This window comes from Anolis carolinensis, chromosome 1 (genome assembly GCF_035594765.1).
Source record: "Anolis carolinensis isolate JA03-04 chromosome 1, rAnoCar3.1.pri, whole genome shotgun sequence".
Taxonomy (NCBI): Eukaryota; Metazoa; Chordata; class Lepidosauria; order Squamata; family Dactyloidae; genus Anolis; species Anolis carolinensis.
The window spans coordinates 277,387,142-277,400,056 of NC_085841.1; the positions used below are offsets into that span (position 1 = coordinate 277,387,142).

The 12,915-nt window shown below is 40.8% G+C and overlaps 1 protein-coding gene across 3 annotated transcripts in view; it reads left to right on the plus strand.

The window, feature by feature from the left end:
• Window positions 1-6,598: 6,598 nt before the first annotated feature.
• The window catches only part of bmal1 (basic helix-loop-helix ARNT like 1), a 72,486-nt gene continuing 66,169 nt past the window's right edge, over window positions 6,599-12,915 (plus strand). The window contains exon 1 of one of the 3 annotated variants that reach the window (XM_016995598.2): window positions 6,599-6,904. The gene's annotated coding sequence lies outside the window, so the exon portion shown is untranslated. Of the gene's footprint in view, window positions 6,905-9,160; window positions 9,445-12,915 lie in introns of those variants that run through there. The other 2 variants (XM_003224175.4, XM_016995596.2) reach the window with 2 other exon arrangements.

Genomic DNA, 12,915 nt, shown 5'->3' on the forward strand with positions numbered 1-12,915 from the left:
ATTTAGTTTCAATAGAGGTCAGTTCACTAACTTTTGATTCATTATTAATCACAGATTGGCTCCCTCGGTAGCCACCCTCCTTACAATAATGTTGTTTTCAGTATGCTGCAATTCTAAAAAAAAAAATACCTCACCAAATATGTGTTTTTACTCTTGAGATGAACTTCTTTCCAATAGTTTCCATACTGAGTTTACATTTTTCCTTACGGTTTCTTAAATCTATATTATTGATATACTCTAAATGCATGAATATCACACCTTCTAGAATCTGCTAATGTTTGGCCCCTCTCAAAATATCCTGGTTTTTGTCCCTATGTCAGTGTTTCTGAAACAGACTTCTTCATCCATGAAAACTTGTCAGAGCAAAGCAAAGGGAATACTCTGGAGGTATAATATACACACAAACATTTCCCCAGTATTGACATTCAGAGCAGTTGTATATGAATTATCAAAATTCCTCACTAAGAATGTATATAGAGCAAATCAAAGAGAAAATGGGGGAAACAGATAAGCCTTCCTCACCATCCCCCCACAGCATATTAAACAAAGCATACATGTATAAGCTTGGTTGTGTTGTAAGACTTTCCCCCTTTTCTTCTCATGCTATTTCTGCTTTTAGTACAACATTTTCTATTAAAGAAGTAATGCCCAGTAACACATCTATTTAGTTATCCAATGCAAACTTATATGATGAAATAATGGATCTGCAGCAATATCAAGGAATATCATTCACATATGTTCAGATACATTGCTGCTCTAGATGTTTCAGTGGAAGAAAATCCATGCCACAATGAGATAAGATATTATATGGAAGAAAGAAGTACAAATACAAAGGGCATGAGGGCACCCTTGCTGTGATACTTCCCTCCATGAATAGCAGTTTATTCTCTAGCCATATTTTTTAACTCCTTCACAGAGTCATTTATTTGATGGTCGGACTGGGCAACATCCCTGGCAGCATGATTTCATTGCTATGGCATTGCAGCAGTGATGCTATGGCACTTTGCGTGGGTTGATGTTGCTGTGGCAACTACAGAGTTGAAGCTTTGGCTGTGTGAGGGGGTGGCTGCAGTAGTGATGAGAGAAGTTACTATTGTAGAAGCACACAATGACTTTGTGGAAATCCTGCAGCATTTTAAGAGGCACACTGCAAGAGAATTACAGAATAATAAATGCAGTAAGAATATATGGCATGAATGTATTTCAGGTCAGAATATTTAACATCTATTAATATGAAAGAAGATAATTTCAAGAATAGAATCCCATATTTACAACACTAAACAAAAATATTACAAAAAGTTTCTTTTCAAGTATCATTTGTCTGATGCAAGTCTGATTGACTGCTTAGCTGTTGTTTGAGAATTTTCTGTGGAAACAAAGTATATTTTTTAGCAAAACCCACTGCTCCCATGTTAATAAAATGACAGAATGACGTAAGTGACAAATTAATGCTCTGAGGATTTAGGAGAATGCTGCCACAGGTGTCTTGATCCCAAACTGTGCAGGGTTTAAAGGTAAGAAAAATGCACTTAGCATTGTTCATGCAACTGAACTGACATGGAATAACTCATTACAAGTGAGATATTGCCAAACTACCCAGAACCTGTTAGCGATTTAATCAGGAGATTAAAATGATCTGAAATTATATGAGTTAATAGCAATAATGTCACAACAATGAAGTGGAATAATGGAGAGAACAGAGGAAAATTCTGGCTTGATAAACAACAGTAAGGATCAGCTGTGTACTTGAGAAAAGACATGCAAGTTATCTCTTTATAAGAGCAAGTAAGCAGGAAGGGATAACTTTACATAAATCATATTCAGACCTAGATTTTGGTTAAGAAAATGGAATGGCTGAAGAAGAGTCTTAGATAACTATTGCAGCAGTCAAGTGAATCAGTAAAGAAAATGGTCCAAGATGTGTATGACAAGCCATGCAGAAATTTAAAGGAAAGGAAAAATGCACTTTGAATTCTTCCTGCAAATGAAGCAGTGAGGAATTGTTTCAGTTTCAGAACAAACTGAGATATGATCTAACTATACAAGCTATGGGTAAGGATCCTTCAGTGTTCTTTGGACAAGGGCTAGTTTAGAGGGTTCCTGAAGGGATTGAGTGCTCATTTTGCACCTTATCTTTCTTCCTCAGAGTCTATGTTTTAGCAGCAATCTTGATGGCCACCGTAGATCAAATTGGTTGGTGGTCTGTCCAGCAGTTGTTATGGCTCTTGTGAGAAGTACAAAGAAGCACCAATGCTTTGACCAAGGGTGCTTCCACAATGTCTTAAACTTATTTTTCTGATGAAGGTGTGTGTTAGTAATGGCAAAGTTGTGTTCCACACATTTGGTGAGAAGTAGGATGCCATCTAAGTTGCTATTTCCAACTCTATCTTTCCCTACAGTTCCTGGCAAAAGGTCAACATCTCACCCAACTCTTACATTAAAATCACCCAGGAGGGTCTTAAGTCTTGGATGTCTTCAGATGTAGCTGTGACCAAGCCCACTGAGAGTTGAAGCCAAACATGTTGGCATCCCTCTCAGCCAATCATGGCTGATGGAAGAGGAAAGGGGAGGTGGAGGCATTGTTCTTGTAGTCTTTTTAAAAAACATGTTTTCCCAAAATTCCCAAAAGATCAGTGGATGGGTGAAACATTATGATGCTTGATAAGTAAAGAGTGATAAATATGTTCTACCACTGTAGCAAGTTTCAGCCCAATAGCTTTAAAAATGAGGGAGAAAGAAGCCTCTGAATTTTCCCCATTTATAGTAATTTAATAGGAAGCAAGGAGATGCCACATGCCTGCACTGAACTACATTTCCCAGAATGCATTGGGCTGGAGAAGCTATCTGTGGCATTGCGAGACTGTCTAATTATTATAATACATACAGTTATGGAATTTGCAAAGAGGAGTTAAGGAAATAATAGTATATAAACCTGTGCAAAGTTATGTGATTGTGTGCCAATATGAGAGAAGGTAAACCTGTGCCTCTCAGCCAATCAAGGCTGACGGGGGAGAGAGGGAGAGGCAGGTTGTTTTAAAAAGCTTTAATAATCCCCTAAAATTCCATGGATAAGTGAAATACTATGAAACTTGATGGGCAAAGTGTGGTAAATTTGTCCTACTACTGTAGCAAGTTTCACCCCAATAGATTTAAAAATAAGGGAGATAGCAGCACCTAAAGTTTCCCTAATAGTTACCGAGGAGCCATATGCCTGCTTTAAAACTACATTCTCTAGATGTCCCAGTTCCTCTCTCCTCTTGACATTCCTCCCCCCCCCCCCCCCGTTTGTCCTCACTTTTTCCTTATTAATAACATTGACTATCTTGACCAAATTTGGATGTTGCTTGTCCTGGTTTTCATCTGTGAATTTTTGGAGGGTATGAGTTTAGAGAGAGACAGCATGGTGTAGTGTAGTGGTTTGAGAGTGGACTCCGATTGTGGCTTGATTCCCCACTCAGCCATGGAAAAACACTGGGTGATGTTGGGCAAATTACACACTCTCAGCCCAAGAAAACCCAATCAAACAGGAAATAACACTTTCAAACCAGGAAGATTTATTTATTCAGAGGCTGATGGCCATCTGTCAGGAGTGGTTTGATGGTGTGCTATAATTTCTGTTCCTGGTTGATAAATGCCATTTCCTAATTGGTTCTGTCATAAAAACATGGCGAAACTTTATTACACTACCAAAACTTTGTCTTTGTGCAAGGGACATCGTTCTATAAATAACACATTATGATTTGTTGAGTCTTTCTCCACCAATTTAATAAAGTTTCAGCCACAAAAACAAAGTTTCTCAAGTAGAACAATGACTTTCAAAGTAAAGACAACCCAATGAAACAGGAAATAACACTTTCAAACCAGGAACAGATTTTTGTTATTATTAAAAATGTTTTTAATTAAAAAATGAAAATTTGCCAAAAATCTGAGGGTAAGTCAAACATTCTGAAATTTGGTGAGCTAACAGTGGTAAATGTGTTCTACCACTGTATCAAGTTTCATCAGAATAGCTCAAAAATGAGAGAGAAGCCCCTCAAATTTCCCCATTGACAGTAATGTTTTCCTTCATGCGCATCTGCCAATGAAAAATACCTGTTTTCAACATTGTAGCTGTTGTAAATAGATTTTGAGTGCTTAATTCAAACAAAAAATTCATATCACACACAGTTCTTTCACAAATTTCATTACAAAATTTAATGTAATTTCATTAAATCACATTTTACAACATTGTCAACGCTGACACTGAAATACAACACCGCCTGAGCTCTGTGAGTGAGGCATTTTTCCGAATGAAGCAGAGAATGTTTGAGGATCGGGATATTCACAGGGATACCAAGGTGTTTGTTTATAAAGCTATTGTCTTTCCAACCCTGTTATATGCCTGCGAAATGTGGACTGTCTACAGATGTCACACTCAACTCCTGGAACGATTCCATCAGCATTGCCTCTGAAAAATCCTGCAAACCTCTTGGGAAGACAGAGACAAATATCAGCGTGCTGGAAGAAGCAAAGACCACTCGCATTTAAGAGATGCTGCTCCGCCATCAACTTCGCTGGACTGGTCATGTTGTCCGAATACCCGATCACTGCCTCCCAAAGTAGTTACTCTACTCTCAGCTCAAGAACAGAAAATGGAATGTTGGTGGACAGCAAAAGAGATTTAAAGGTAGGCTTAAAGCTAACCTTAAAAACTGTGGCATAGACACCAAGAACTGGGAAACCCTGGTCCTTGAGCACTCTAGCTGGAGGTCAGCTGTGACCAGCAGTGCTGTGGAATTTGAAAAGGCAAAAATGGAAGGCGAAAGGGAGAAACGTGCCAAGAGGAAGGCGCGTCAAGCCAACCCTGACCAGGACCAGCTTCCACCTGGAAACCGATAACCTCACTGTGGAAGAACATGCAGATCAAGAATAGGGCTCTACAATCTACAGCAGTGGTTCCCAACCTTTTTTCACCGGGAACCACTTTGACCAGGGACCGCTCTCCAATATTAGTACCAAAAGGGTTACAAATCAGTTTTTTGTCAACTTTAGATTTGGTTTGGTTATTTGGGGTGCTGATTAAGAAAATTGCATTGGTTAGACCACATCAGCTCTTGTTTCTGATATAGAACATATGCCACCCAGTAGTCGCTATCTGCTTACCTACAGAAAACCATGTTTAATCATCTAGAGCTGATGTAGTCTATCCAATCCAATTTTCTTAATCAGCACCCCCAAATAACCCCAGGAACAGACCTAAAAACGAACACACCAAGACACTCTGCTTCCAGGCACCACATGGAACGACTCTGCTCAGGGGGAGGGAGGAGGAGGAGGAGAAGCAGCAGTTAGGAGGCTTGTTGTCATGCCTTTCGTGGGTAGTCAGCCTTTTCCCTCCCGATATCCCCACTGGCTCAGCACTATAAGAGGGTATTGTGAGACCAGTCGCTCTCGTTGCAAGGTGCAGTAACGGTGGGGCCACAGACCACGTTTTAGTTCTTAGAGATCACTGGTGGTCCACAGACCACAGGTTGGGAACCACTGGTCTACAGTCACCTACAGCATAGAAACATCAAAGCAAGTTGTGAAAAAACTGTGCAGGTTGAACATCTCTTATCCAGAAATGCCAAACACTCCAAAATCTAAAATCGTCCATAGGAATGACTGAGATAGGGACAACTTTGCTTTCCGGTGGTTCAGTGTACTCACATTTTGTTTTGTGTACAGCAGTATAAAAAGATATTGCATAAACTTAACTTTAAAGCATTGTATCCAAGTTATGTACGAAATACACACGGAGTTCCATGTTGAGACTGGAGTTTTACCTCCAGGATAACTCATTGGATACATGCAAATATTCCAAAATATGATTTTAAAAAATCCAAAATACAGAACATTGTGGTCCTAGGCATTTCTGATACTCAACCTGTACCTGATGGCGCAAACCTGAGGTAGTTTTTCGTTACAGGGTTTCACATTCTGATAAAAACCAACACACAAAGTCCCACCCTGGACTTTCCACAGGTATATAAACCCCACTTGCCTAGATTTCAACAGACCACACAACCTCTAAGAATGCCTGCCATAGATGCAGGCGAAACGTCAGGAGAGAATGCTTCTGGAACAGGGCCAAACAGCCCGAAAAACTCACAGCAACCCAATTTTAGTAAGGTTGGTATGAATCTCAATTTTATAGGTTTGTGTTATGGGAAGGGAGTGCTTCCTGTCACCCTGAAACGTTCCCCAGGGGCAACCGAGAATGAAAAGGCGGTGGACTCTGACGAGCTTCGTTGTGCCCCGCTCAAAGAGACCTGAGGCGCGCGGCACCGGAGTCCCCCAACGGCCTCCCTGTGACGACAGCAGCGCGCGCAGGGGAAGCTGGGCCGCGCCTCGGCAGCCCTACATCCGGGTCCCGCCCGTCCCAAACAGTCACTTACGCAACCGTTAGCCGCCGGAGCCACCAGGGGCCGGCAGGAAGGCGGCGCGAGCGAATGGGCGGGCAGTCAGGCAGGCGGGCGCGCGCGCCTCACCCCCCTCTCTTTCCCTTCCTCCAGTTTAGAGGCTTTTCAGCAGGCGCGTTCTCGCCATTCCGACGCCTTCACTCGCCGGCCGGCGATGGCGATTGGCCGCCCGGGTCGGAAGGCGGGCCGAAGGGGCCGCTCCTTCGCCGGCGATTGGTCCTTGAAGGGTGGCAGCGCCAGTGCCCTGCGATTGGTCGGGGGCTCGGTGCGGGGGGAGAAGCCATTGGTTGGAAAGTAGGTTAGTGGTGCGACGTTCAGCGGCAAGCCAGGCGGAAAGTAGGTCAGGTACAGGGGCTGCTGCTGTTACTGCTTGCGCCGGGCGTCGCTCCTTTCGCTACGCGGCGCAAGAGGAGGCAAGGAAGGAGGGGGCGCCCAGCCGTGACCCCCGCGCCCTTCGAAACACGGTGAGGAAACGGGCGGCCGGAGGCGGGGACTGGGGGATCCCTGCCGTGTTGACCCAAGCGCGTCGAAGGGGATCCCTCTGGCTGAGGCGGAGGGGAGGGAGGGGGGCCCGCTGGCTCCTGTCAGCTCCTGTCAGTGTTTGAACCGCTTGGAAGGAGCCCCAAAGGAGATATGTATGTATGGTAATGCGGTTGGCTTATGTTTGTGCAAAAAAGGGTGGACGAGGGTCCCCACGCCATAAAATACGCGCGTCCTGCTTTAAGCGTGCTCTTCACTGTGGAATTAACGCAGTTTGACACCGCTTTAACTGCTGTGAAACCCTGGGGGTTGTAGCTTTGCCCACTTTGACAGCCAAGGTTCAAGCCCTCGTAAAGCTACAACTCCCAGGATCCCATCACATTGTGCCATGCCATTTAAAGGGGTGCCAAGCTGCCTACTGTGCAAATACACCCACATAGTTGGACTTTGTGTGCCTATCAAAGTATGGCGAGCGCTTGAATTCCATAGGATTTTCTAAGAGTGCATCTGCATCAGGCATGGGCAAACTTGGGCTCTCTTGGTGTTTTGGACTAGACACCAGTTTCAATGGCATGGCTCAATGTTATATAGAATCATGAGAGTTGTAGTTTTATTAGCCTGGGTTGCTGTGAGTTTTCCAGGCTGTATGACCATGTTCCAGAAGCATTCTCTCCTGATGTTTCGCCCATTGCCCATGACAGGCATCCTCAGAGGTTGTGAGATCTGTTGGAAACTAAGCCAATGGGGTTTATATATCTGTTGAAGGTCCAGGGTGGGAGGAAAAACTCTTGTCTGTTGGAGGCAAGTGTGAATGTTGCAGTTAATCACCTTGATTAGCATTGCAGCTTCAAGGCCTGTCTGTTTTGCCTGCAGTAGCCTGCTTTGCCCAGGAGTTTTGGTGCCTCACCAAACTATAACTCCCGAGGGGTGCATGTGTGTATTTCCTGACATGTTATTTGCTACAGAGAAGATGTCAAAGAAAGAGATTGTTCCTTCCCATTGTGGCTCAGGAGAGATAAGGAAATGGACATTATTACCATAGTTTCAATTCCTTTGAAGGAGCTCTGTCTGTTTATAACAGACCTTCCTTATCTACGAAATCTGCATCCTTAGATTAAACCATCTGTGGCTTGAACAGACTCTGAAACAGTGGTCTCAACATGTGGGTCCCCAGGTTTTTTGGCCTACAACTTCCAGAAATCCCAGCCAGTTTACCAGCTGTTAGGATTTCTCAGAGTTGAAGGCCAAAACATCTGGGGACCCACAGGTTGAGAACCACTGCTCTAAAAGCATTAATTTTGCCATGTTATACAAAGAGAACTGGTTTTATTACGCCACTGTATATAATGGGACTTGAACATCCATAGATTTTTGTATCTATGGTGGTCCTGGGACCAAACACCATTGAGCAGGAATGGGCAAACCTTAGGCTGTTAGGAATTGTGGGAGTTGAAGTCCAAAATACCCAGAGGGCCGAAGTTTTCCCATGCCTGCTATAGAGTGTGGTCTCTTTAATTCCAATGCATAATTCCAATGCCAGTTCTGTAAATTTTCTTTCTTTTTGATTTGGAAGACATTCCTGCCCAGCATGCTACAGGATGGAGTTCACATTCTAACTCCATAGTTGGCTTTTCATTTCAATTATTATTTTGGAAACAATGTTCCTGGCTGTTCGACATCTACTAATGCCACAGTTGGCTGATCTTTTTGCTTTTAAACTTCGGCATAGACAGTGGAATAAATATTTTGAATTCATTTTAAAACATAACTTATAGAAACCTAGCAAGATGTTCAGAGAGACAAAAATAAATAAATAAGAAAACCCACATAACTGACATTAGGCTTTGAAAGAGACCACATTGAATAAACAGGCTCAGCTTCCTAGCTCTCAAAAGGAATGAAAACCTGTTTACTGGGAATTAAGTCCTATTTGACTTCCTAGCAATTGTAAACAAGCTATCGTGTGTATTCCCAAATACATTCTTATCTGCTTTAGGTTTATGAGCAACAGAAATCATTCTATATTAGTATATTGCAAAAATGATCTCTCTGGCTTATAAATATGAATTGGATGTTTTAATTGAAAAATGTAATCTTGCCTTTTGTGTGTGTTTTTCCGCCATCAAGTGAAAGAGTGTCCATCAAGCATAGCACACTTATAAAAGCCTTGCCTCAGTTATCCTTATTTTGACCATTACCCCATCACTCTTTTCATACAGCTTCACTATCCTTCTTTTTAGCTGATGATTATAACTTCATGGTGAAAATCCGTTACTGAGACTGCTCATGATGTGGAGGTGGTATTCTGATCCAAGATATTCTTTCGGTTGACTACTGGACGAACCAAGATTATTGGACATATCAAAGAAACCATACATTTTTGGAACAGGCTTGAGTCTTACCTAAAGAGACAATCCCCCCCCCCTTTTTTTTAAGTGGGGTTCTTGAAGATAAATCCCATGAGCTTGTTTTGTGACATTCCGTTTGCCCTGGAACAGAGAAATTGTATTTGCCAACAGTGAGGGTAATGTGGAGATTAAGAATTTCTTCCTAGCATGATCAGATGAACTTAGATAAGATAAAGTACTGTGCTGAAGTATGGTTGAAATCCACTGAGTAGTTCTGCTTAATGCACTGTAACTTATTAAGGTTATAGGCCTAAACCCAGTTGCTACTCTCACCTACACTAAATACTTTTAACTAATGAGATTTACATAAATGCTAACTTACAATTCAGAAGCTGATTAAATAAGTTTGAACTAATGATTGGATTTAAGCCATAGTCTTAACTGAACTTGTTCAGATATAAAGTCTATTAAATTTCAGTGACAATTACATGAAAATACAGTAGAGTCTCACTTATCCAACATAAACGGGCCAGCAGAATGTTGGATAAGCGAATATGTTGGATAATGAGGCATTAAGGAAAGGCCTATTAAACATCAAATTAGGTTATGATTTTACAAATTAAGCACCAAAACATCATGTTATACAACAAATTGACAGAAAAAGTTATTCAATACGCAGTAATGCTATGTAGTAATTACTGTATTTATGAATTTAGCACCAAATATCACAATGTATTGAAAACATTGACTACAAAAATGCATTGGATAATCCAGAACGTTGTATAAGCGAGTGTTGGATAAGTGAGATTCTACTGTAAGTATGAATAGGACTGTAGACTTAGAAATAAGAGTCTTTCCAGGTGTTAGGTAAAGGTAAAGGCTTCCCCTGACGTTAAGTCCAGTCGTGTCCGACTCTGGGGGTTGTTGTTCATCTCCATTTCTAAGCTGAAGAGCCGGCATTGTCTGTAGACACCTCCAAGGTCATGTGGCCGGCATGACTGCATGGAGAGCCGTTACCTTCCCGCTGGAGCGGTACCTATTGATCTACTCACATTTGCATGTTTTCGAACTGCTAGGTTGGCAGAACAAGCAAACAAAATGTTATTACTGTGTTCTTGGTAGTCCCTATATAACATCTTTAAAATGATATTCTGAATCTATATAAAGGAGCTAGTTTATGAAAGTTCCTTGCCAGAGGAATAGCCATACTGACGATCAACTTCTGTATATATTCATTTATTTTTGTATGCAACACTAGATGATAGCTTTGCACCATGAGATGCATTCGTGTAACAATTTAGACCTGTACGTACTTCTAAGCTGCATTGAATTTGGTGGGACTCTGCATTCTCAGTACAAATGCGCACAGCTGTGCTGTTCAAATGCTAGTTAAGATTTTTAAGAGGCAGAGCAGTGTGGAGAGAAAAGCCCGATGCTTTTTAAATATAAAAAAGGAGCAAACTAGTGATGGTTCAGATTTCTAGTGCTGTGGTAGAATAGTAGGGAACACATGACTACCAAGTGCCTATATTTTTTTAAAAAATAGGTTCCATAAATAGCATGAATACAGAGCAGGAAGCATTGTGTACCATCATTTATGCCACAGGCATCATCCAGTAAGTGCCCACTGAACTCATGCAACTACATCTTACATAGCTCTCAAAATAACAAAGGACACTGCCAGCAAATCATATTGTGACTTGAGTGGTAACAAAATAGAATGTTTCTTCAGCAGAAACATTAAGGCATATGTGTGGGTCCAGTGCAACAAATTATTTATATGTGTAGGTATGTTGGCCTTTTAAACTGATCATCTGAGAAATTTTTGTATTTACTAAAATCAGTTGAGATTACTTTTGAGAAAATGTGCTCAGGACTGAAATGCAAGAAGATAATTTTAGCACACATCGCTTGAGATAGCTGTATAGTTCTTAAAATATTTTATTTGAAATCTGCTCAAATGGTTAATAACCATTATGTCATTAATTTAAATGTAAAATAGAGTGGACTAGGCAAGAAAACATTGCACTTCTGAGACCTATACTTTCCATTTCTTTAAAATCACTATAAAAATAACAGATCGGAACATGAAGAAATATAGTGTTTTATAAAATGATTCCATTTTGGCAGAGGCCAGAGTTCTCTTTTATAGAGCATTTAAGGGATCTTTTTTTTTTTACATCAGCCTTCACCAGCCCAGTTTCCTCCAGAGCTTTTCACCTACAGCTCCATTCAGCCAACCAACATGGCCAACTGAAGCCTAGCATATCTGAAAGACAAAAGCTTGGGAAAGGCTACTTCACATACTTGGATTCTGTTTAAACAAGATGAATGGTATTGCTAAGATTTGAGCAAAATATTGGTCAGCTTTGGAGTGTCTGTGTAGAGGAAGCAGATATGCTCGACTCTAAAAATGATGTCAATCATTTTTAGAGGATTAGGTCCAAAGTTAGAGGTTTTATAATGTATTTTACTAGGTGTTCTTAACGTTGCAGTTGTAGATTACAGGTTGAAATCTGTACAGCTGATATGATTTGCAAGTGTGCAATTGATGGCACTTCATGTGATTGTTTGACCCACACTGGAAATCTGTTGAATGTGTTTCTCTTCCTCACTGGAGTTGAGTTACCCATTTCAGGATATCTTGCAAGGAAACCCACTGTTGTCATGCAGATGAAGCCCTGCCATTCTGATCAGGCTTCTTACTATTTCATAGAACACGTTCTTGAGGATAATGACCAGATATGTATGTATATATATTTAATATGTAGAAAGAAATCAGGATTTGGTAGAAGGAAGATTCATAGTTGTTGATTTGGAGTGGCATTGCCATATGATGCACTTTACATTGTTTTGTTCAAACTAGTGCCAATTGTGCCCTGAAAAGTTGTACTAAACGTTTAGCAGGTCTAGTTATAACTAAATGGACAAGTTACACAATTTCCAAGTTTTCTGATTTGATGAAAAAGCATTAACACATAGCTGTGTTATTTGTATGCTAAGTTTATTGAAATATTGTCTATGTTATCAAGGTGTGCTATAGTAATTAAGACTGACTTGGTTATGTGGGAGTAATTCCTAGCATTACTTACTTCTGAGTTGACTAGTATAGAATTGCACTGTAATTCTGTTGAATACTTGGGACGGATTATACTATCATGTACTTACATTCTTAAGTTTGTCCCATTTCTGTGTTATTTCAGCAGCCATAGGGCTCTATAGTTCTCATACATTTAGTTAAACATTCTAGCATGTAATGAGCATGGAGTCGGATTGTAAACGTCTAATTGTAATTTTAGAGCTTTAATTTTGTGTGTGTATCTGTACATTGAAAATACATATTGTCATATTCTGATTACAACCACTGCAGCATGACCTTTTTGTGTGGAGAGAGTAAAAAAGGAAGGCTTATGCTTCCCCTACCAAATAGTGAATTTCTCCTGTTTCATAAAAAGATAGGGGCTCACAGGGATCAGTTTAAAGCAACTTCAAGCGTATGTCAGATGAAGTACACCAAACGAGATATACAAATAGACACGTGAAAAATTAAATAACTGCCCTCATTCAATGAAAAGAAATGCTTGTCTCCTATTGAAGTAAATAAAAAACCCCAGCAGTTCCCATTATTCCCTGGCATGGATTGTGTA